Consider the following 27,296-nt stretch of genomic DNA (forward strand, 5'->3'; position numbering starts at 1 on the left):
TCCTACACTGTTGGTGGGAATGCAAGCTGGTGCAACCACTCTGGAAAACAGCATGGAGGTTCCTCAAAATGTTGAAAATAGAACTACCCTATGACCCAGCAATTGCACTGCTGGGTATTTACCCTAAAGATACAAACGTAGTGATCCGAAGGGGCACGTGCACCCGAATGTTTATAGCAGCAATGTCTACAATAGCCAAACTATGGAAAGAACCTAGATGTCCATCAACAGACGAATGGATAAAGAAGATGTGGTATATATACACAATGGAATACTATGCAGCCATCAAAAGAAATGAAATCGTGCCATTTGCGACGACGTGGATGGAACTAGAGGGTATCATGCTTAGCGAAAAAAAAATATCGGAGAAAGACTACTATCACATGACCTCCCTGATATGAGGGAGAGGAGATGCAACATGGGGGTTAAGGGGGTAGGAGAAGAGTAAATGAAACAAGATGGGATTGGGAGGGAGACAAACCATAAGTGACTCTTAATCTCACAAAACAAACTCAGGGTTAATGGGGGGAGGGGGTTTGGGGGGGTGGGATTATGGACATTGGGGAGGGTATGTGCTATGATGAGTGCTGTGAAGTGTGTAAACCTGGCGATTCACAGACCTGTACCCCTGGGGATAAAAATATATTATATGTTTATAAAAAATAAAACTTAAAAAAAAAAAAGAAAAAAAAAGTAAAAATGAAAAAACAAGAATAAAAACAAACTATCAACAACAAAAAAATTCAAAATATTCGGATTTGAAGTCTAAAAAGTATGGATCTTCATACTGGCAATACCTTTGGCTGCATATACAACTCCGAGCCAGAGTCCTTTTACTGTCTGTATGACTAAAATATTTCAACCGTGAAAGTTATGTTGGTTTTGGAAAGATTTGTGTGTTGGGGGGCAGAAAGTATGGGGGTAACCAATAATCTCAAATGCAATTACTGTCTCTCACTCCAGAAAGGCCAGTTGCAGATAGGAGAGAATTTGATATTTCAGCATAGTATGGAGATATTTATGGTTTTATGATATCAAGAATGATATCTTACTAAAAAAAGCCATATGGCCAAAAGAGAAAGATTAAAAAAAAAACAAATTCATCCTCCTTTCATCTTTGCTTATGGGTTGATTATTAAATGCTTTTTTGAAGTATCAAAAGAAGTTTTACTTTTCAGGAACTCCATGTTAAAACATCTAGACCTTTTTTCAGAGTTGTGTTTTTTTGTTTTTTTGTTTTTTTGGCAGAAGCTTCTTGTAGTATTTAATATTAATTCAGACTATGACAAGTCTATTGGAAGAAAACCATCTGAATGGTCCTAAATTCATTTTCACTTAAAGTAATTTTGTTCATGACCTGTGTCCTAAGAAAACCACCTTTCTTTCTCCTTAAATTCTTCTTTAGGAATCTCTTCTAGCTTTAATCACATACAGAATACATCAGGACATCCTTAAGGAGCTTTTATTTTTTCATTTCAGGTAGTATCTGCTTTGTTTTCATGACACTGCAATAACATGGCCTGTCCTTATTCTCAGATCAGTCCTCATTTAGTGGGAAGATGCTGGTGGTGATGTTGGCAATATTTCTCCTCTGTGTGTGGCTTTTACAAAATCTAAGGGGCTGTATCTCACGTTGGGCAATCTGACATCAGTCACATTTATTGGATAAACTTGCAGGGTCAGCAATCACTAAAATACATGCGGACAAAATTAGCTGGTGTTGCTTCTTTCTGAAGAAAACACAAATAACATGGCTGTTAGTAACTACCTTGGTGAGAGTTCAGAGTAACATTTTTTTTAAAAAATCTGTAATTGAGAGGAAAATGAAAGACTGGATAGAATCACTCAGCAAAAAAGTCTGACAGTTTGTTGAACCTCATAGAGATAGATCATCTTAATGAACTCAAAGATTCTCAATGAAGGAAAAACACGCCTCTTTCAAAAATTGGCCAAAAAATCTTAACTATAAAAATAAACTGAAATCTATATCCCTATCTATGTTTTAATAAGACAAGAATGTAAGACATTGCATGATCCTTGTACATGTTTCTAGTCCTTTAATTAACTCTCAGATTTCCTTTGCAAATAAGAGTTACAGTCTTTTTCTAGACTTCTAACTTTCTTAATTCTTCATCGTTAAGAGAATCCATCAAGTCTACTGCATAAGATTGGGAACGTTTCCAAATTTTATAGCTGTCTTTTATCTTGAAGCCAAAACATTTTATGAGTCTCTTGGTTCTAATGTTCTTAACTCAGTTGAATATCTGAGCATTTTAGATGGGAGACATTTTTATCACTTTGACAAAAGTGGCAACTTTAATTTTAATGACTCCATCAAAAATTGATCAAGTATGTTGTTTTTGTGAGGCCTTTTAAGAAAAATGAACTTACTAACTGATAATGCTAAAGACCCATCCGTTTTGGCTTAAAAACTCCCCTTCAACTCAACACACGAATTAACTATTTCTTTACATATGACATCTTTTAAAAAATGAATCTGAATTGCAGTTAGAAATCCAAAGTGAAGGTTTCCAAATAAACTCATTTTTTTGCAATTTATCATGTAATCAGGTTATCAAAAACTATATTCCCTATCTTTATTTATTTTACATTAATCCCTTTTAAGTACAGAGAGATTATTAGTGTGAATGAAAGTACTTTTGTAATTTCAGTAATTTCTTACCTTTTTTAAATAATGCTTGAATGGCTCTTGATATTTTCAGTACTTTTATGGAAGAGATGCTTTTTTTAAATTGAAGTATGTTGACACATGATGTTACATTAATTTCATGTATACAGCACAGTGATTTGGTAAATCTATATGTTACGCTATGTTTACCACAAGTGTAGCTACCATCTGGAAGAAACTGATTTTTTTTTTTTTAAGATTTTATTTATTAGAGAGAGAGACAGAGAGGGAATACAAGCAGGGCGAGTGGGAGAAGGAGAAGAAGACTCCCTTCTGAGCAGGGAGCCCAATGAGGGGCTCAATCCCAGGACTCTGGGACCATGACCTGAGCCGAAGGCAAAAGCTTAACAACTGAACCACCTAGTATCCCTGAGGTAATTTTTTTTTTTTAAATTGAAAGGGTTTTTTTTCTGTATTTTTGTACTCTGGTTTGAAATTGAGTAAAAGGCCCTTGTGAGATTATTTCATGGGTAGTGCCCAGTAAAGTGCCTTGCACAAAATGTGCATTTGGTATCTAGAGGTTCAGTTTCAAAAGTGAAAAGAAATTTTGTATTTATATAGTCCAAGTGGCTTACTTTGTAACTAAAATATTTGATAATGCAAGAAATTAATTAACTTGCCCACCTTGAGTGTTGAGTCTAGGTCTAAGGTCAGAGCACGCACAGACTGCAAGTCCTTGTCATTCTATTGTTTTCCTTTTGCTTATGGTTGAAATTATCTAAACCTTTTGGTTTTTTTTGGTTGGTTTATTGTTGTTATTGTTGTTAACATTATATTTTTAGATCTTGTTAATTTGGGGGGGTCATTTTCCTCTAAGTATGCAACTATCTGGTGTTTGCAATGCTCCTCTACTTTTTACATTTGTCTCAAACTTAACTTATTTGATACTTTTTAAAAGGTAACCCCCCTTTGACTAGCAGCTATATTCCAAGCTTTTGTGTTAATTCTTCACTTATATGAGTTCATTTAATTTTTACATAAACTATATTAGATGAGGTCGTTGGTGCTTAGGTAAAAGGGCTTTCTCATAAACATATAGCTAGTCAGTGATAGAGTCACAGTTTTAGGTGTGTTCTTTGTAGCATGATGTTTGCAGTGGCTCAACAGCAGACAGATATGTACCAAGTTACATTTGTGCTCCTGCTACCATCCTACTCTAAAAATTTTGTCTGAGTCCTGGGATATGGAAATCATTTCCTAACTTGTTTCTCTTCCCCATTGGCCAGCATTAGCCAGGATAATTATTTGCTAATATAAATTTAATCATGTGACCCATTCTTGACTTTTTTATTTATGTGGGTTTTTTTCCCCCTCTCTGACTCACTTCAACATTGGGGCTAATTTTGGACGATAAGGAGGTAGCTAGGCAAAGAAGAGGGAAAAGAATACTGAAAGAGGGGCGCCTTGGTGGCTCATTCGGTTATGCCGCTGCCTTCAGCTCAGGCCATGATCCCAGGATCCTGGGATTGAGTCCCGCATCGGGATCCTTGCTCAGTGGGAAGCCTGCTTCTCTCTCTGCTTCTGCCTGCCTCTCTGGCTGCTTGTGTGCTGTCCCTCTCTCTCTCTGACAAATAAATAAATAAATAAATAAAATCTTAAAAAAAAAAAAAAGAATACTGAAGGAACAGCCAATGCAGAGTCCTCACATATCCAAAAGGCTAGTTGTTTTGAGGGTTTTCAAGTATAGTGTGAGATTTTCAAATTTGTCTTTGAAGAGATATGGGTTAGTATGCTTCGAGCTTAGGGGATGAAGAATGTTTGAAACAAGATTCTTATGGGCTTTGTATGCCATAGTAGAATTTTATATATGGCACATAATTTGATATGCATTTTATAGAGATAATTATGGTGGCAAAATGAAAATATAGAGGACATGTTGTCTTGTGATAAGAGGGAACAAAAATTCCATTTATGAAGCTGTTGTATTAATGTATGTAAAATATAGTGAAATAGTGAATTATGATAATGGTAGTGAGGAACAGGTGCAAACGTATCTAGGATATTAAGGACATTGAATGAAGAGAACTTCATTGATTAGATGAGAAAATTTTACCCTAATTTTAGGTGTCATTACTGTCTAAGTATTTCATTAATTAAGAAGTAGAGTTACTGATGCAGGTTAGAAAGCCACATATTTTAATAATGTAATCTCAAAAATGGTAACTTAAAGCAAACATCACTAGGCATGCATGCACATTTTGAAACTGTCTTTCATTTCTGTATTAAAATACATTTCTCTTCTGTTTATTCATTTTTGATATATTGAGATAAATTTCAACATATATTGCCCTTAGCTCTAAAATAAATTAGAAGTGTGCATAAATGATTTACCAGTTTGGCTTCTGTGAGTTAAATTTCCATTTTATTTCTTATCGCTCACATCCCTTATAGTGCTACCAATTCTCTTCTTTCTTGACATGACTTGGTTGAAGTTTCCTGTGCATGAATAACTTTTTCTAAAATTGCTTAAAATGGAATTGAATGGAAAGATACTTACAAGAATCAGAGATTCTATAATCTGTTCTTTTACCTCCTACCAAATAACAGTATGGCTTTGTGCAAATGCTTTTTTATATTTGAGCCTTTGAAATGAGTACAAATAACAGTGCTACCTGCCTTGTAAGACTATTTTGAAGACCACACTAAATGATATGTGTGAGAAAGCTTTGAAAATGGCAAAGAACACACATAAAATTTTTTTTTTTTCACACATAAAATTTTTAAGTTAGCTTTTATTTTATTCTGAGGTTAGTTACACCAATGCAGAATCATTTAGCTAATGCATATAATCAACCTAAAGAAGAAAATTAAATTGTACTCTTAGAGACTTAAAGTTCACAGAGCTAATAGCACTTAGATTAAATTTAAATGCACACATTTTTAGTTATAAAGGAAGTTACAGTTCCCTTGGTCAAACATCAAAATCATAGACTAGAACGTATTGAAAAAATAATTAACACTAAACCCCTCACCCACACACATATGTGGTGGAGTAGGAATGTATTGCCTATAGATATGTCTTAAGATTTGAGGTAAATTTTCTCATTTATAATCTTAAATATCATATTATAAATTCAGTGATGAAATATACATGTATCTATTTTCTTCATCACTTTGGAAGAGGCCACTCCACAGAGCCACACTCTTAGGGTGCAGGAAAGTCAGTTTGCCTTTGAAGAAGGACCAGCCTAAACCTGGCTGGCTCATTAGAGTTGTCTCATAAAATATTAACATTAGAAGGTATTCTCATGGCCATCTCTTCCAACATTAAGCCCTACACAAGAACATCACCTTTGATAGTTATATAGAATGAACCTGTTGGCAAACAGTGAACTCTCAGGCAGACCATACTAATGCAGTGCTATGAAGATAGCGTGCTCCTTAATGTACAAAATCTCCATGAATTTCTTATCCTTCAGTCCACGTCTCTGACTTTAACACCACCACCTCCCTCCTCTTACAAAAGGTTTTTGAAGATATTGGCCCTGTTTCTTATCATTTTCCAAGATAGTATTTCCAGTTTTAGTTTTCAACCATTTTTCATTGTAGTGATTGGGATTGGCCATGCCTTCTTTGGGAGTCTGTCCCTAGGTATGTTTTGCAAGAATTCAGAATAAGACAAACAGTATTTCAGGTGTGGTTTGACAAGGACTAAATAATTCACTGTGGCTATTAAACTTGTTGTTCTAGGTATTTCTTTTCTATTAATGAATGCTGAGATTGCAGCTCTGAAACTATTGACCCTTAGGACTATGGGGACAATTAATACCCTAAGTGTATTTCATATAAACTGCCTTTAAAGACATATCCTTCACCCTACACTATAATCGTTTAGTTTTTTAATCTAAGCATCCTTACCTTTGGCATCATTATATTTCATTTTGACAGTCTTGGCCCATCCATTAAACCTATGGAGACATTTTTAAGTCCCAGTTTTGTGTCAGTCACAGATTCACAGATTTAATAAGCACTGTTTCTTATGTCCTCTTGCAAGTCAATATTAAAATGCTGAACAAGAAAAGATCAAGGAGAACAGGGTTACTGTCTAATGAAATAATGTATCTGAAAGCGATTTGCAAACACTATTTTATATTCATCTTTGGTTTTGTGTCCTTCCTTCTGTTTTATACTTGTCCCTTTATAATCCAACCTTCTGGAGAATTTCTCCTCTGCAGTCTTCATAGTTTAACTCTCCTTCTGATAACCTCTTTACCATCAGAAATCATTTCTAATTGTATGATACAGATTTTGCTTTTAGAACTTTCTAAGTCCTCTTTTCTCTTAGAAACTTTCTCCCCAAGTGTTAATTCCCTGGGGTTTTTAGTATATGATTTTCCTTTGTTTGCGGTTAAAATTCCTTAATTTGTATTTCTCAAATGTCTGTTGTATGGAGGTGAGCACGGTTGATGCTGTGGGGCACACAATTATCCACATGATATTCTAGGGACTCAAAGAGTTTATAGGCCAATAGGAAATCTGGGGTACACAAGGTGCCATTAGTTGTGAATTATAAGTGTGCTTCTCTCACTTCCATTCTCTTAGTTCTTCTCTGTAGTCGTTAAGTATGGTTTTAAGCCAGCCCTTATCCCCACAAAGAAGTATTCCTTGTGCTTTTAGATACTTTCTATACTCATATTGCTTTTCAGCATATTTGCAGTGTTTTCAGCTCCCAGTCTTCATGTGGTCCTGGATTGTCTAAAAATCTTTTAAGCCCACTGTGAATCTGCTTCACAGTTTCTCAGTAGTTACTCAGGACTTACAGACTCATGTTCAACTCACTGACTTTAGTCAAATATATATGCTCTAGGGTTTTTATTATAGAGCATGTTCTCTCTCTCACTCTCTTACTCTTTCTATCTCTCGATCCACCTGTATCTATGTACATTAAAATATCCCACCTATGTATATGATATAGTATGCTAATACACACTTACATGGGTATGCATAATCAAAATACTTTATTCATATATGCTTAAAGTATATATTTCTAATATATATACTATATAGATATTTCTATGATATATATACGTATTTTTAATATAATTTGTTAAGCATTTTGATCAGAGCTTAAAATTGATTAAAAATGAAGAAACAACCACCACCAGAAAAGCACAGAATCCCTGTCCACACTACTAAGCATTTTCTTCCACTCTTAAACCGCCTCACATTTCCCAAACACCAGAAATCTACATTTTCTTTGATTATTAACTAAAAAAGGAAAATGTCAGTTAAGAGCAGGTTGAGACTCTACTCAACCTCAACCCAGTAGGGTACTCAGCAGTTAGATAAGTTACCGTACCACATTCCTAGTATAAAATCTAACCCCTATCCTGACAATAATGCCGCTGATGCACTCTAGTACCTAAAGCAAGGAGCAATTCAATCCTTTTCATTCACTACTAAATTTAAGTTTTTTCCCAGTCTTTCCTGTGAGACACACTGTAACCCAGTTGTGATTTGATAAGGACCAAATAATTATTATTTTTAAGATTTTATCCATTTATTTGATAGAGATCATAAGTAGGTAGAGAGGCAGGCAGAGAGAGAGGAGGAAGCTGGCTTCCTGCTGAGCAGAGAGCCCGACGTGGGGCTTGATCCCAGGACCCTGGGATCATGACCTGAGCAGAAGGCAGAGGCTTTAACCCACTGAGCCACCCAGGCGCCCAGGATGAAATAATTCATTACAGTGTTAAACTTGATATTCTAAATAATCCTTTTCTATTAATGAATGCTGAGACTGCAGCCTGAAGTTGTTGGTCATTAAGTGTCACTCTAATCTATGTAATGATATAGCATTACATAGATTCACATGCAGTTGAGATAAGTAATTCAGAGCGATCCCATATACCCTATGCAGAGTTTCATTCCTAATGATAACCTTTTGTAGAACTGTAGTACAATATCTAATATTGCAACCAGGGAACTGACATTGAGAAAATCTACTTATCTTATTCAGGTTGTCAGTTTTACTTATACTTGTGGATATTTACATTTTGTTTCCTAAATTTTATCACATATGTAGGCATATATGTACACAGTCAAAATACAGAACAGTTCTATTACCACAATTCCTCCTGTTAACCATCTATACTTACCCCGCCCCTCCCAAGTAAAGCCTCCACCTTGGGTTGTATCTTACTGAAATACAGCATCACTTAAAATTATTTTCTTGAGTTGTTAACAGGAAATTACAAATGCAGTAATAAAATTTTTAGGTCACCAAGATTCATGTTTTATTTAACTGTTGAACTCTTGCTATTAGAGGAAAGGAATGATTAGTAGTTCTCATTTACAAAGTGACATTTACATTAAGCAACAAATGCTCTAGCGGTGCATTACTTTATTTATCATATGATCCTGGGTGTGTATAGTAATGTGTAAGCATTTTCTTATAGCTGGGTGTATGGTACACTTTTATTCAATAACACAAATAGATTTCCATATTCAATCAGGGTATCTAATTTTTAAATTAGGTTTAACAGTACTGGTGATGAGGCAAGCATGTTTAATCATAACATTTTTTGGATCTCCCGAATATCTATGTGTTTCAAAAACCCATTATCAAAAAATAATTTCTGATTTTATTCTATATTTCTGGTCCAAATTTTTTTCAAGTTATTTGTCTTCATAAAATAGCATTTCTTATATTATACCCTTATTTTTGGAGTAGTCCACTAATATCATGGCTATATTATGCCAAACAATATATTATTATCAAATAAGTGATTGACTAAATTACAGTGAAACCATCTAATTCATTTACTCATCATATATTTTAAAACAACTGGCTTTTTGCATCATGTAGATCAAACATCCAGATGACTAAATGTTTAATTTTTAATTATTTTCAACACAAGGTAAATATAATTAAAAACTAATGAGATCACCTCCTTCATGGTATTTATTTGTACCATTAGAGGTAAGATGGAGAAAGATAAGTAATGATGCTTTTTGGCGGGTTCATAATTGCTCAAGCGGGATCTTTATTTATTTTTTTTTTAAAAGATTTTATTTATTCATTTGACAGATAGAGATCCCAAGTAGGCAGAGAGGCAGAGAGAGAGGAGGAAGCAGGCTCCCTGCTGAGCAGAGATCCCGATGCGGGGCTCGATCCCAGGACTCTGGTACCATGACCTGAGCCGAAGGCAGAGGCTTTAACCCACTGAGCCACCCAGGCGCCCCTCAAGCGGGATCTTTAAATATGAAGGAATACTTAAGATTATGTTACTGCTACCCTTCAAATATTTCAAGCGTTTCTTTAGTGGTTAGTGTGGTAAAGCTTAGGGCAACCTTAGGAAGAACTTGCTGAGGGAAACAAAATTATCACATGCCTATAATGAATTTTACTCCAGGTTGGTACTTTCAGATATATAATACCTTGAAATAATGACAACTTTTTGTAATACTCTTTTTCATTTTAAGAGAAAAAACTGAGTAATATGGTCATTGCTGTGATTCCAATCCAGGCTCGTAAGACTTTTAAAGTCCTGCCTTTATCAATAGTGAGACTTGAATCAAAGTATATGTTCAGACAACTGATGAGCACTTAGCAAAGACCTTCAGGGGAAGAAAATACCACTAGGATCTAGAAGGGATCATGATTCTCCATTTTGAAAAAAAAAAATTCCCTAATAACTTTCTGAGTTTTGCCTATGTTTCCCGAGTTCTTTCAGAATTTAATGTTGACATTCAAGATAATTGTTGGAGGAAGAACCATATTTCTTGAGAATACATGTACATAAACAGTAACGATTGCCAAATTTTCTAAGACTGTGGCAGAAGGCCAACATAGCAACTACTTGGAACTAAGGGACGGATCAGAATTTCTTATAAGATGTTTTATTTCAAGATATTATCGAGTAGAAAAGGACATCTTTGTAAAATCACACCACAAAATTGCAGTATTAGAATACCAATCTAAAACCTACTATTTTTGACATTGTGCTGACCGAAATATATAGATTGAAAAACAAAACAAAAAAACCTCAAAAAACTCAGCACCTTCTTTGTGTTTCTTTACTATAGAATCTTATGATGGTTTTCTGAAATCTTCACTTACAATATCAGATATAAGAGCATTGATTTGGAGTGAGCTAGCCTTAGATTAAGAATCTCAGCCCTTGTGAAATAAATCTATGGTTTGACATTAAGTCCTTAGGGAAAAACAAAAAACAAAAACAAAACAAAACAAAAAAAAAAGAATCTCAGCCTTGCCTGGTGCTAGCTATATGACCTTGCCCAGGGTTAGCTGACTTATCTCTATCCCTACTTTTCATAGCAGTGTATAAGAATATGCATTTATTTCAATTGATTCTTGGGAGAATTGGTTTAGATAATAGATGCTTTTTGGAAGCTGGCAGATAATAAGTACTTAATAAAAGGTATTATAAGAAAAGGTAAAATGTTATTAATAAATGATGTGACCATATATAAAAAGAACTTTGGGTTATTAGAATTTAGAAAGGATTGTAGCAGTTACTATGCTTCCCATGCTAAAATGAAGGCATGGAAATACTGTTGATCATCAACCCATTTTTATTGTTAGTATAAAAATTGGAGACATTAATAATACTTTGCTTTTGCTTTATACTACCTCTTTATAATAGAGAGAGAATATAATCAGAGTTTCAATAACAGGATTCTAGACCTAAACATTTTACTTCTAAGAATTTATTATAAATATATTCACTGATATGTGTACATAGATGTATACAGACATTGGTTATATCATCTTATAATAAAATCCTGGGCATTTGCTAATTTTCAACTGGGACACATTATGAGCAGATTATATTGTATGCATATGATAGATATTCACAGATAGAAATGAATAGGGTTGATGATAGAAAACAGGAGTGATCTTCATGGTGTATGAAATAAAAGGAATAGAGCAAAATAGTGAGATGTATAAAAATCCATACACAGACTCACATTCATATATGCATAAAGTATTTCTGAGAGGATGTTCTGAAATTTGAAATTGGTTTCTTCTAAGGGGTACATGTCTTGCTTTGAAGGGAGATTTGCTTTTGTATTTCTTGTATTTTTTTCATGCATATAAAATGTAAAAATTAGCTTAAATATTCATGGAAAGAAATAAATAACAAGGCAAACAATAGCTGTCTCAGGATGGTTGGCATATGATTGACTTATATTCATGTGTGTGTGTATGTGGTATATCTGAGTTATTCTCTAATTCTCTAAGATGTATATTTCTTTTGTAATAAATATAATTTTTAAAGAGATGGAATCAGTTGGCAGATTCATAGAGGTAATTTGAAATGAACTTTATTCCACTTTACTATTAATCTGTGCACTGGTTTTTAGCATTTTTGTGTAATTTCAATATAAATTACTACTTTAAGCAGTAGCTTTACTTTTTTTTTTTTTAAGCCCTAAATATCAGCCATCTCAGGACAATATAATCACCTTCTTAAATTTTAACTTTATAAGATTATTCCAACATCTTTACAAATAGAGACAGCAGAAACAATAAACTAAACCCAAATTGTCTTTGTATCATCTTATATGGTTCTTAATAATACCCTTTGGAATTATATTATTCCTCACTTTTGCTTCTGCAGATAAAATAAGTCATGGCTTAAGTAAAATTACAATGCCTTTGTTCATTTCAAAAACATTTTTAAAATGCAGCCTATTTCTGCATTAAAAGTGGTAGTAGTTGAATATTAGTTGGCATTATTATATAGATGTTAGGGGGAAGAAAGTTAAATAATGTGTCCCATAAAGGTAGGTCAGTTATTACTTACATTAACAGGACTCTCAGAAATAGGTAGAAATCAACAATCTTCTGACCTAAAGTTAAAATACAAGTCACACATCTGAGTATTTCCTCCATAGACAGAGATGTGTTTAAATAAGTAGATTTTTTTCTTGAAGGAAATACAGGCATTGCAACATAAAACAATTTGCTGCTGTAAGGGCAGAATTTATGAGCTTCAGTCACTGCTGACTGGCCGGCATCATGTGCTGGTACATAGTAGATGATGGTTAAACATTTCTTGACTTTTGTAATTTTTTAACATTAGTCTGCAAGTTGAATTAATTGAAATGTAAAGAAAATTGAATTATAGATCTTTCTGTTGTTTTAACTATCTTCAATTAGGAGATAAGAAAACGTCTATAGATGGAAGACAGAATGCTGACATATCTGTTGGAATTAGGCCACTAGAGAGCCTTCTTATGTAAATCTGTTTAAATTCTATTTAGTGATATTCCTGGTATATTTTGAGATTGATCACACAGTTCACAGCAACTCTATTTTTCAAAGATACTTTGTAAACATATTTTGATACACTTTTTTTGTGCTTGTCTCCTTTGAAGAGTCCCTGTAACCATTCAGCCAGGTGTTGGGAAGATATGTAGTAGCTGAGCGTCCTTCTGACACTATCCTCAGAATCAGCTTTGGAGATGCTTTTACCCTGTCCATCTTCTTCAGCAGCCAGGCAGAGTGCTGACTCCTTCACAGCAGTGAGGAACTCTTCTGGCTCCAGAAGTAAGTTGACTACATTCAGTTTGATTGTTGCCAGTGCTTTTAAAAAATAGTTAGAGGAGGTTAACTGGAAATCTTGCAAATTAATGTACAAATTAAAACCAGGATTATTCATCACTGACTATTTCACTTTTTTGACTTTTATCTTTCTGGAGACATAGTTACTACTTTTTATGTTGATAACCTATATCTTTGTGGGGTTTTCTGAGATTTTTTTCAGGATTGCTTCACATGATTATCATGATTCATATTTACAGCTTTGAGACATAGAGAGGGGAGAGATTAAAATAATAATGTTTGCACATGAGCAAATGCATTCAGCATGACCAAATATTTTATTAAAGTTGCTTATCTAATGAATTAAGAAGATGGGATCAAGTCTCTGGTCTTTTGATTCTTAAATACCGAGTTCCCTTTCTATGACTGTCATCTCCAGTAGTATATGGAGGGTAAGGGACTGGTGCAGGAAATGACATTTCTCTTGATTGGTTGGCTTACGGAGTGATGTGTTCTCTGTGTCCTTGAAGGGGAGTTTATGGCAAATTATAAATATGCGTACTAAAAAATAAAAGAGAAATCACAGGTAGGGACGTGGATTGAAATTGGGACATGAAGGAATTTTACCAGATGCATAATGTAATATATTATACACCACCCCCAGACCAGTTCCCAGCTGCGTATTTATCTTTGGGCTTTTTAATTACTAGATATATCAGGCAAATACAATAATCATCTGATTGTTTATATTTATAGGATTTGAAAAGTAAAAACAGTATTTTGGGTAATGTTCAGACTTTCCTAGTTCATACTTATAATCCTACTATTTTGCCATTTTTCTAGTTTATTTCATTCAAATTTGATGTATTTCTCTTTTCCCTTCTCCCAAATACTTGTATAGGCATCCCTTGCTTCTCTTAGGATATATTTGCGTCAAAATGTCACCATACAAAATGATTATGAATGCATTTTTATAGACAGTAAAAGTTTGATTTATCCTAGATAATTTATTTTAATTAGGTACTTGGCAATTAAAATTTCCTTGAAGAGAATGGGTAGAACACACTTAATAATCTTAGTTTTCTTTTACAACATATTACAGCTTCAATATGCCATCAACAGTTAGGTCTATGTCCTTAAGAGAACAGAGAGACTGTTGTTAAGAATTTATTTCTGAATTGTGGTGCTATCTATTGCATACTTAAAACAGGTATTCAGTATGTTGTTGCTAATGTACTCAAAGTAATGTAGGACTACTTTTAAGACATAAACAAATAGGATATATTAATTTATATTGAAGTTAATTCATTACAGCTATAACTGTAGCATCAGATGATGAGTCTGACTATGCAGAAGATAGATTACAAATCATTATTTTACTGTAGGTTTTTTCTGTGCATATTTTATTACCTTGCATGCTTTTTTTTACATCATTTATTCATTTCTTTTAAAAATTCCTTTCACTATTTTTGTTCTTGTGCTTTTTATTGAGTAAAGCAACTTGAGGGAGACATTTCAGATTTTTCCAGGTTTTGCTTTTTTTAAAGAAATGGAGGACCCCGACTAAGCTTGAGTTGATTTCACACATTTTGAAGATACAGAGATATATAAGGTTTGTTTCTTAAAGGCATCCCCACAAGAGCCTACAGAGATTTTATATGCCTGAACAATAAATTAGATACTTAATAAATTTTTGTTTTTTATCCACAGATAAAGCGACCTTTCTAAGTAACACGTTTGACTTTATGAAAGCTGTTAACATAGGAAATATATTTACTCACATAGATTCTCTAGTGTAAATCACAAGACTAGTGAATTCAAATACATTTTCATTTACTAATGACTATAATCAAGGCCAAAGGATTTACTTAATTAACCTGGCAATAGAAGGCTAAACAGAAATAATTTATATATTGAGAAGGACTCTTCTGAGTTAATGCTTAATTCAATTTTTAAATTACCAGTCCATTAGTCTGTAGAAGTAGAACCTCCTTTTCCCTTTCTATTTTTTCTTTGGAGTAACATTAGCCTGAAAGTCTTGCATGGAATTAATCACCCTGAAAAAAGAGAAAGTAAATACATTCCTAATTAGGTTCCTCAAATTTCAAATAGCTCATTGAAAATTCATAGCACATCCATTAAAATCCCTTTAAAAATAAATGGAATACTAGGAACTTTCTTAGAAGAAATAAAGCATGGAGAAGAAGTAAAATAATGAGGCAATGGAATAGCTATTCGTTACTAGTATAGGACAGTTGAGGTAGTGGTGGTTGTTATGATGCTTATTTTTCTCATTATGGCATTTTCAATTAGTCTTGGCCAGTAAAATAGTACTTTTGTCTGTTTCTACTCTTCCTTCTTGTTTAACTAAAGCAGTGTGATAAAATTAAATAATAAATAATATCTGAACAGGAAATGTGAATGTCTGTCTAAATATATACATATGTATATAATTTACTATATACATAGCAGTAATGATAATCTCTCTAGAAAGCTAATATGCCTTCTAAATATTAAGTATTCTTACTGATATTAAATATATAATATTTTTATTTTTCTGAAACAAATTTCCCTATGTTTGAGACTTGTAAATTATCAACTCTGATAACATTAATGACAGTGACTTAACCACTTATCATAATAATCAATATATTATCATTTGACACCTTCCAGTACTTTTGAATAGATATTAACTTCTTTGATTCTTATATTATCTCCATGAGGTAGTTTAACAAATAGGCTCTCAACCATATATATATATATATATATTTACATTTAATACCTTTGGGTATATATTTATATATGTGAAATTATCTTAGATGCTTGAGCCATAAAAACACAGATGGAAGGGGCCCCTGGGTGGCTCAGTCAGTTAAGTGTCTGACTCTTGATCTCAGCTTATGTCTTTATCTCAGGGTCATGAGTTTAAGCTCCATACTGGGCTGCATGCTCTGTGTGGAGCCTAGTTAGGGAAAAAAAGAGAAAGAAAACAGAAGGAAAATTAGAGATATTGGGTAGGAAAAAAAGTAATATGTTAACTATGAATGCTAAAAGGGTTAATGTATTATGTTTAATAGCCCTGAAAGGTAGAGCAAAGAGGAAATATGTTATCATGCAGTGCTCATTTTAAAAAAGAAGAGAGAGTAAAATTCTCAAAGGAAATTCTAAAAAGAAAAAAAAAAAGGCAGACTTTGAAATGACTCTCACAAATACATGCATTCAGTGCCAGTCAATTCCAAATTAATTATATCTAATTACCTAAGTGCCTTAAATTTAACAATTTAACATGTTGCTAACTAACCTCTTGGTCATCTTGCCAAATATTCTTTTTTTTTTTTTTTAGATTTTAGTTATTTATTTGACAGAGAGTGATCACAAGTAGGCAGAGAGGCAGGCAGAGGGAGAGAGGGAAGCAGGCTCCCTGCTGAGCAGAGAGCCCAATGCTGGGCTCTATCCCAGGACCCTGAGATCATGACCTGAGCTGAAGGCAGAGGTTTTAACCCACCAAGCCACCTAGGCACCCCTCTTTTTGATATTCTTGAGCTCCAAAAATATCACTGTGTACCAGAAAAAATAGGAATCATCTTCTCTCCTTTCCCCTTCTTCTACAGATTCTATCACCTAATATAGTCAAATTTACTTGGAAAATTTTTCTTGAATTTATCCATTTTTCTCCATTTGGGTCTGTTAGTACCCTGGTCCCAACTACCATAATCTCTCCATGGGGCTAGTCCAGAGGCTTCCTAAATTATCTGCTCACACGCTTCAATGCACCAATTCTGCCTATTCTCCATAGGCAGGCGGAGAGTGTAATACAAAGTACAAACTGACATGTCCTACCTTTTTAAAGACTATTACTCTTAGAATATAGACAGAATTCCTCATTATGGTTTACTATGCTCGAGTGGTTTAGCACTTTCTAATTGTCCCCAACTTATTTCACACGGTGCTACTCACCTTTCCTGCATTCCAGGTATAGAGGTCACTCAGTCCTTCTTCCACATCATGTGACCTACCCCCAAAGTCTTTGCATGTGGTTATTTCTTCCTCAACAGATCACCATTCCCAACTCCTTTTTGCCTGGTATCTCAACACAGTAGTCTCTTCCTGAAGGTAGCCTTTCTTGTTCTGCCTGACCCGATCATGTCCTGTTACCATATGGTTTCACAGCACTGTATAACTGAAATTCATTGCAGGTTTATGTCTCTTCGTGCAGTTATCTAATGTTGACCTCCCTTGCAGAATATAAGCACAATAAGGCCGTGATCCATGTCCATTTTGCTTATCATGGAAATCTCTTTTTATTTTTTAGGCACTATAAACATAGGCCTAGAGCCCCTCTCCCCCTTCTCCCCAGCACCGCCCCACTGTGGGGGTTTCAGGGACATCAAATGTCATAAAATTTTTAAGCATCAATGATGAAATCTCTTCGTTTTGGGTTTTCTTGATGTCAGAGTTTGACCCAGTTTTATTGCAAGCTTGCCATTCTCAGTTGGTGTTTACTTTTCCAGTGCCTTTATACTGCTACCTTCTCCCCTTCCTAGTCTTGGCTACATTCCTCAAGGTCTTAGTTTCTGATAGGTAATGGATCAAGACCCTGCCCTTATTGTTATGAAGCAGGTAGAAATGAATCCAATTGGAATTTTTGTTTAAAAGTAACTATAGATCAGTAGGCAAGATAAAGGTAGTACAATGCAAAAATAACTACCATAAGATAACTAGTGATGGAAAGCTACAAATAGTCTTGTAAGCTCAGTGGAAAAAGAAGTTTTTCCATCTGAGATTATGCAAATATATGCTACTTAGTATAAGTAGAATTTTAGCCTTAGAGATAGGTTTCAACATTGGAATATTGTTAATGTGCTGATGTATTGTCTCACTTAGGTAAAAATTCCAGAAGCTAGAGAGATAATGCACAGTTCTCCCAAAAGCCCTTAAGTACTGACACCAAAACTAAAAATGTCTTAGCTGGCAATACTTGATGTAGAAAGGCCACTGCTCTCTCTCTCTACTGTTAGTGTCAGCTCTGTGGGTTGCTAATAGTTCTTACTGTGATACTATACTATACAATATACTATACTATAGTTCTTACTGTGAAGTGCCCTGGGATGAAGTCGGAATAAATGTTTTGCTTTAGGAGGTGGTGATTACTTTACATTTAGGACCAGGAGAGATTGATGTCATGTGGAGAGTATTCCTGGCAACTGACATTAAAAGTATGGCAACAATCTTAATTGCAAAGCATTGGCTATGGAACTCATAGGAAAAAAAAAAAAACAATTTGTACAGACTTAACCCAAGTTATTATCCCAGTTATTGTGATGACCACCCTGTTTCATGTCTAGTTAACTTCCCTTATATCACTGTAGGTTGAACTGGGGGTATTTTAACATATGTCAGATTTAGAATTCTCTGGGTAAACTGAGACATCTCAGTTTACATCTCGGAGTGTAGGAGACTTTATAGCAAGGAAGACAATTGGGGGTACAAAGACTTCATTTAGAGAAAAATCTATGATTTACTACAGCAAGAAACTCACAGACTAGAAGAATCTGTGTAGGCCACACTGATTATAAACACTAACTTAATATTACTAATGATTTATGAAGGGGAATGCACAATGAAATTATAGAACTACATGGAAAGATGTGTGAAAAAAAAATTAGGGACTTTGTAGACATATCAATACCAGCTGGAAACATTAATAGTTTAGGAAAACCTAGGGATTTGATTTTGAAAAGTGTTAACTTAGAGATCTAAGACAGTTACCTTAGATTATATGGTTTTGACACAGAAGTATTTAATATCTAGAATGTTGGAGAACCCTGAAGATATTTTATCACCCAGAAGGGATAAGTAAAACACACCAGTTGGGAATGTGGACAAGTAGGAGGAGATAGATAGGTTAGTCTCAAATGATTACCTTTTCCATCATCCTCATTACATAGGTAAACCTGAATGATGACTGTGAATTGGCAGGTAGTAGCTTAGTTTCATTTGTCTAATTAATCTTAAACCTTCAGTCTTTAGGAATATTGAAGGTGTAATTTACTTGACATACAAAAGCATTTTCCCCCTATATTTATACAAAATATCAGGAGCATAAGATTTGGCAACTGAGGTAAAAGCTTTGTTGCTGAGGTGAAAGCAACTTTTTTAAGGTGACTGTTCGCCTTAGTGTTAGGCAATTAATTTTAAATCCATAATAAGAATTTGGCTCTCTTTTTGATCACTTGTATGCAAATATGGACTAATGTTCTAAAGCCTTAAGTTTTAACATACTGTTTAATATCTGAAAAACAAATAACCTTTTAATACCTGCTTACTTATTTATGTCTTGAAGATAGAGTTCCATTACAGCAACATGATGGCCTTTTAGATTATTTCAATACCTACCACAGTAATGACTTCAATGCAGAAATAATCCACAGTTGAAAACATACATTCATTATTTATAAGGAGACAGAAAAAGAGAGTAAACTTTTTGTAAGGAGAATTCTCTACTTAGATGACTGAAAAGGAAGTACTGACAAAAATTATATGTAATTGTATATAATTTTAATGTAATATTTTCTCTTAAGGTTATATTTTGGAACATTTTTCAATATTTCTCATATGTATCCTGAAATGAAATGGTGAAACTTAAAATTTTAGGTCAGGTTTAGTTAAAGAATGATTCTGTTTATTAACTATAATAATGATGAGATAGACCTATGGCAATCATGGATTTTGTTGATGTAGTTATATTCAAATGTCTCCAGTCTGGAAACTGGTATCCAAGAATGAGTCACATAATAATGAGTCCAGCAGAAATCCAATATCTGAATCATTTCTTGGGTTTGTTCTCTATTCTTCTTAATATGTAAGCAACTTTTATTAAAGGTATAGAGACATTCTTTAAAATCCTTTGGTAATACTTTACTATGGTTTGTGGGCAATTTCTCAGTGGTTTACCTGATTTCATTTGAAGACAAAATCCATATATATGACTTCTTGTGCAAGGGTATTCGTGTATAGGGATCTATAATATCTCACTATGGATCATAATGATAAATAAGTAAGATATTGAAGAAAATATCTAATAAGAATCTAGCAATCATCAAGTCTAAGTCCAGCTCATCTTTCTCCAGTCTTAGTATTATCTTTATAGTTATTTTTGTCACATGATACCCACATGAACAAGTAATTAGACCTCAGAAATTATCAAGTCTTTCCTCTACACCTAGGCAAGTATTTTGTTGAAATGGGTTTTTTTAAATGCTTTTGTTTCTCAGGATATTTCTTGAGCTACCTTCAAAAATAAGTGCAGACATTAATAAAATAGAAACTTCAGTCTATAAGATATACCATGATATGAAAAAGTCTAATTAGTCTACTCCAAATAAGCCAAAAGACCATTTATTTATACATTTTGCAATGCCCTTTTATGCAAAATACTCATGTGAAACAGCCGATCTCAGGGATTTACTTTAAAATTACACATGTTGGGGCTCCTGGGTGGCTCAGTGGGTTAAAGCCTCTGCCTTCGGCTCAGGTCATGATCTCAGTGTCCTGGGATCAAGCCCCGCAGGCTCTCTGCTCAGCAGGCAGCCTGCTTCCTCCTCTCTCTCTCTGCCTACTTGTGATCTCTGTCAAATAAGTAAATAAAATCTTTAAAAAAAAAAAAAAGAAAATAAGAATAAAGCTGAAAGTAATTCTCATCAAAATTATACAAATTATCTTGTATCACAAACCCAAATAGGTAATATAATATGATCTCCAAATTGTGAATTCTGGAATTTATAGAATGATCTCATGCAAGTAAAACATTAAAATAGCATAAATGTACATACAAAAAAATTGAGAACTATTCCATGTTCACAGAGAGAAGTCAATATTGTCAAGATGTCATTAATTCCCAATTTGATATGTAGATTCAATTCAATCTCAATCGAAATACTAGGATGTTATTTCATGAATATCAACAAACTGACTCCAAAGTTCATATGGAGGGGCACAAGACACAGAATAGCCAACATAATATTGAAGAATAAAATGTTAGGGGACTGATGCTACCCAACTTTAAAACTTAACTATAAAGCTACTTACTATAAAGCTTCAGTAATAAAAAAGGTGTGGGATTAGTGAAAGAATAGTCAAATAGATCGGTGGAACAGAATAGAGAGCCCAGAAATGGATCCCCATAAATATAGTCAACTCATCTCTGACAGAGGAACAAAAGCAGAACAGTGGAGCAGTGAGTCTCTTCAACAGTTTAGGAACAACTGAACATACACATGTAAAAAATGAATCTAGACACAGATCTTAAAACCTTCACAAAACTTAACTCAAAATGGATCAGAGCCCTCACCAAGGGATGTATACAGATGGTCCAAAAAAAAAATCATATGAAATATGCTCCACATCATGTGTCATCAGGGAAATGCAAAGTAAAACAACAATGAGCTGCTATTTCACACCTATTAGAATGGCCAAAACCTGGACCACTGACAACGCAAATGTTGCTGAGGATGTAGAGCAACTGGAACTCATACACTGCTGGTGGGAATGCAAAACAGTACAGCACTTTGGAAGACAGTTTGCCTGTTCCTTACAAAATGAAACATACTCTTCCATAAGATCCAGCAATCATCCTTCTTGATATTTGCTCAAAAGGCTTAAAAACATATGTCCATACAAAAATATGGACACAGATTTGTATAGCATCTTTACTCATAATTGCCAAAACTTGGAAGCAACCAAGATGCCCTTCAGTAGGTGAGAGGATAAAGAAACTGTACATCCAGACAATGAAATTATTCAGGACTAAAAAGAAAGGAGCTATCAAGCCATGGAAAGACATGGAAGAAACTTAAATGCCTATTAGGTAGTGAATGAAGCCAGTTTGAAAAGGTTACATCCTGTATGATTCCAACTACATAACACTCTGGGAAAGGAAAAATTACAAAAACAACAAAAAAGTTTGGTGGTTGCCAAGTGTTTAGGGGTATAGGGGTAAATAAAGCAGAGAGGATTTAGGGCAGTGAAAATACTCTGTGTGACGCCTTAATGATGGATATCTGTCATTATATATTTGTCCAAACCCATAGAATGTGGAACACCAAGAGTGAATGAAAATATAGACTATGTATGGGTTTTTCGGTGATTATGGTATATCAAGTTTTCATTCATTATTTTTAGCAAATATCCCATCATAGTGGAGATTATTAATAACAGAAGAGTGTTTACATGTGTGAGCCAGGGAGTAGATGAGTAATTTCTTCGCCTTCCCCTCAATTTTGCTATGAATGTTAAACTGCTCTGAAAAAATAAAGTCTTAAAAAAAGGGGGAGGGGGATATAAATGTATCCACAGTTTCATTGTTGAACTTTCTTCTGTTTCAGATTTTAAATAAATTCCTTATATATTATGAGATATTACTATATATGTAATGCCCATATTTGATATGAAATGGTTTCTCATTCTCATATTAACTTGTATTTACTTGGTTTATTAATAAAATTGAGAATCTTTGCATGAGTTTATTGGTCTTTCAGATTTCCTTTTTGGTAAAGTCCATTGTTAATTTTTATATTAGGTTGTGTTTTTCTTATTAGATTATAGTACTTTTTTAAAAATGTATTTTGCATTCTAGTCTTTTGTGGATTTCTTGAGTTATATAAAATTGCCCCTAATCTATGGCTAGTGCTTTCACTTTAATGATGTTTTACCGTATTCATCAAGGACTAGTTAAGTTCAGGAGTTGAGGTAGGAATTACGTTGTTTTCTTCCTAAATGAGACACAAACTCATAAGATAATGGATAATACACAGCTTTGTTATAATGCCTGCACCAGACCCTTGACACTCAAAAGGGCATAAGTGAGGAATAATATATAGCTTGTATTTTTTACCCACTCAAGAGTTGTTTATATACACTAAAGTAAAAGTAGAGTAGGGATTATAGAATTGTTGCTACAGCTGGCTGGTCCCCAAGGAAACTTGACCCTTTCCCATCCAGATAGGGGAAGCAGCACCTCCCTCAGAGAGTCTGCAGGTACAGTAGTGGTGATGTGGATGAGATTATGTTGCCTCAAACTGTACTGAGGAGATGGCCATTAAATACCCTCTTTTATGGTGTCAACTGAGAGTTTTCCTACATCGTACTTAGTATAGGTCTGTGAGCAATCTGGGGCTTACCTAGTAACCCAGAGATAATTTTTAAATATAAAGCTGCCACCACATTTAACATTTCATACATAGGATGGATCTCTGAATTCACTGTATTTTATTGTCATTAAGTTTTCATCAGATTTTTTAAAATCTAATAATTACAGATCTTAATTTTAAGGGACAGTACAGTGAGAAAGTAAATCATTTTTACAAAGAGGAATTTGAATGAAGGATCCCAAGCTCCAAGAAAGGGAATGTCCCCAGCAAGTCCTTGTCCAGATAAAATATTTTCATTTTAATTTGGCAAATTTATCAACTGTTTCTTTTGGTTTGGGGAATGTGGAGTTTCTTTCTTTCTTTCTTTCTTTCTTTCTTTCTTTTTCCTTTTTTTTTTTTTTTTGCATTGTTTAAGCTATTCTCTGTTATTGAAGAAATAAAGATATTTTCTTATTTTTTTTTTTTTTTTAGTATTTTAAAAGTCTTCACATTTTTTATATAGTGTGGAAATTAACATGGGTTTGGAGTAAAGTTCAGTTCTATTTTCTTTTTTTCCATACTGAAAACCAATTGTTCTAATGCTGGTTATTGAAAATACCATTCATTCTCCATTGAATTGAAACTCTAATGCTGCCATAACCAGAGCTTTCACATATGCACAGACATATTTCTTGGTTTTTCTGTCTTATTGTTCTTCTCATCATACCTGCACAAGTACCATGCTGTAATTTAATTATTCTACTTACAAGTTTTGATTGTAAAATAAATGAATCTACTGCCTTTGTTTCTCCTTCAAGATTTCATTGGCTAATAATGTTGGCTTTTTATTTTTTATTCCTCTGTTTCAATTTTGGGAATGGGCAAGTTTGGTGAAAAAAAATCATGTGTTAAATTTTACTGGAGTTACATTTGCTGTAGTAATTTTTATTTTGGTTTGGGAAAACATAGTTTTTTAAAAAAATTAATATTAAATTTATCTATCAATGAACTTATTCAGGTCCTATAATAAAGTATTTCTTTCTCCTTATATGTCTTGCATTTTTTTCTATTTCTTCACAAACTTTTGTGTTTTTATGAATGAGCTTTTAAAATGTTATATTTTTTTAAAAGATTGTGTCTGTAAAGTAATGTTGTATTTTATCCTTATGTTTTCTAAGCAACCTTGATAAACTCATATTAGTTTTAGTTATTTGCAGTGGTTCTTATAATTATATAATTTTATGTATTTATACAAATAGCATTATTACAATTTCCTTTGTATTATATTTCTATTATTTAATTGAACAGGTTAGGAGATCTCTTAAACAGTGATCAATGCAAATGGTGAATGTGGCCATTCTTACATTTTTCTGGACTTTAAGGGAACTGTTTCTCATGTTTTGCCATAGTGGATGATGTTTGTTTTAGATCTTTTTATGGTAAGTACTAATTTGGGATATATACACTTTTTAAAACTATAGAAGCACAATTATACTTTATACCATTTTCTTTGTAGTGAACATTATATGGAGTTTCTATTGCAATAATCAGTTTAAGTTTTTAATGGATCGTGATGATGGAACTCATCAAAACCTAACCCAGTGTCTGACTGTCTTTAATGTGTTCTTTTTTCCCCAATTTACATTGTAGTCTGCATTAAAATACCATTATGTAAACTCATGGCTTATTTTTTTTTTTTTTATTTGTGTTGGGGAAGGGCAGGATTATGCTTTGAAACCCTCAAAATGAAATAATATTCATTTTTTTAGAATTTCTTCCACCTCCAGAATAATGTCCTCTACTTTCATAAATCTTGATTTTGGCATATTTAAATACAAAATCTTTATGATAACTGGAAATAGAATGATCAATCTAATTTCTAGTCTGACTCTAGAAGTAAGTAGGAAATACATTTTTTAAATAAAAAGGCAAGTAAGTAGATAATCACATAATTGAATAGAATTTTAAAAGAGCTTGACTTTATTTATAGTTGAAAGATTAGGGACTATGAAAAGATTTTTCATTTGAGCTTCCACAGACAATTAATGGAAGAAACTGGCTTATCTTCTTCTAGGATATAACTTTAAAATTTTATAGTTCTTTTTGGGCCTGTTTTACGGATAAAATCTCTTGGCTTTCCATGTTCCAATTTATTTCTTTAATCATCCTCTCTCTCTATACCTCTGTTTACTTCCATTGGCCAGTGGTCATTGTTGTTATGATTACTATCATGATTATGGCTTAATGTTTTACTTAAAAATTTCTTCTTATTTTATTGGAACATTTAACACTTATAGAAAGGTTCATAAAACATATGTACATTTTAATGAACAACTACATTGTGGGTAACTGAAACTACCACTTAGTTCAAGAAATAGAACATTGTCATCGTCCTTCTCTGCTTCTTATCTGAAATGTTATAAAATAATCTAACCTATGTGATAATAATTTCTTTGTTTTCTTTTAGAGTTTCACTTCCTATATATACTTCTTTAACCAATATTTTTACTTTTGTCAGATTTTGAACTTTATAGGAGTGTATTAATATTGTACTTACCATTTGTAGCTTGTCTGTTTTGCTTATAATTCTGCCTTTAATATTTCGGAATATATTTCAGTTGTTACATATAGATGCAAATTGTAAATATTCATCACTTTATAGTTGTGTATTAATATACTAAAATTTATTAATCTCTTTTTAATGGATGTTTAGTTTATCTCAAGTGTAAAGGTATGCAAATAAAAAACAATTTTGCACATACACATAGATTTTTCACCAGATATCCTATATGTACTTTGTTAGATTTCCACTCACTTATTAAGTCCAGTTTTTTTGGTCAGTTCTCTGGAGTTTTCTAAAGGATTATATCATTTGCAAAGAATTTTTTTCTTCCTTCCCAGTCTATGTAACTTTTATTTCCTTTTCATGTCTTATTGTGTTAGCTAGGACTCCCAGTATGCTGTTGTATAGGAGTGATGAAAGGGAGCATTCTTGCATTGTTTCCAGTCTTAAAAGGAAAACATCTAGTTTCACATCATTAAGTATGATATTAGCTGTAGGCATTTTGAAGATTTTATTACCAGATTGAGGTAGTTCTCTTTTATTACTAGTTGGCTCAGAATTTTTATCATGAAAGGCTATTAAATTTTGTGAAATGATTTTTCTGTATCAATTTTACATATACCTTAATTCTTCATTAGTTTGTTGATAATATGAAACATTGATTTTCAGTTTTTGAAATACCCTTGTATGCCCAGAATAACTCATTTGTCTACTATTTATCATTGGATTCAATTTGTTAATGTTTTAAGGATTCTGACATTTATGTTAAAGAGAACTCTTGGACTGAGTTTTCTGTTCTTGCAATCTCTTTATCTGGTTTTAGTATTAGGCTAATGCCTGCCACATAGAATGAGTTAAGGAGTGCTACTTCTGCCTTTTTTTTTATGGAAGAATTTGTATAGAATCAATATCATTTCATATTAAATGTTTGGTAGAATTCACCAGTGAGTCAGTTTAAGTAGGTGCTTTGATTTTTAGAAAATTGTTAATTGTTGATTCAATATCATTAAGAAACAGAGCCTATTCCCTTATTATGCTTTTAATGTCCATTCAGTCAGTGTAGATGACACTTATTTCTGATATTAGTAATCTGTATCATCTGTTTTTATTTTTTTGTTTTTGTATTTGTTTTGATTAGCCTGTTGAGAAGTTTATCAATTTTATCAATCTTTTCCTTTTTTTTTTTTTAAGATTTTATTTATTTATTTGACAAAGATCACAGGTAGACAGAGAGGCAGTTTGAGAGAAAGGAAGGGAAACAGGCTCCCTGCTGAGCAGGACCCTGGGATCATGACCTGAGCCGAAGGCAGAGGCTTAACCCACTGAGCCACCCAGGCATCCCTCTCAATCTTTTCTAACACCCAGATTTAGGTTATATTGATTATTTTCTATTATTTTTCTGTTTTT

General features: G+C 33.4%; 1 protein-coding gene across 1 annotated transcript in view; it reads left to right on the forward strand.

The window, feature by feature from the left end:
* Positions 1-13,033: 13,033 nt before the first annotated feature.
* Positions 13,034-27,296, forward strand: part of LOC111140630 (leucine rich repeat and fibronectin type III domain containing 5) — a 136,167-nt gene continuing 121,904 nt past the window's right edge. The window contains exon 1 of the mRNA XM_022492827.1: positions 13,034-13,205. The gene's annotated coding sequence lies outside the window, so the exon portion shown is untranslated. The remainder of the gene's footprint in view (positions 13,206-27,296) is intronic.

This window comes from Enhydra lutris, unplaced genomic scaffold (assembly GCF_002288905.1).
Source record: "Enhydra lutris kenyoni isolate GAN:26980312 unplaced genomic scaffold, ASM228890v2 scaffoldscaffold4, whole genome shotgun sequence".
NCBI lineage: Eukaryota > Metazoa > Chordata > Mammalia > Carnivora > Mustelidae > Enhydra > Enhydra lutris.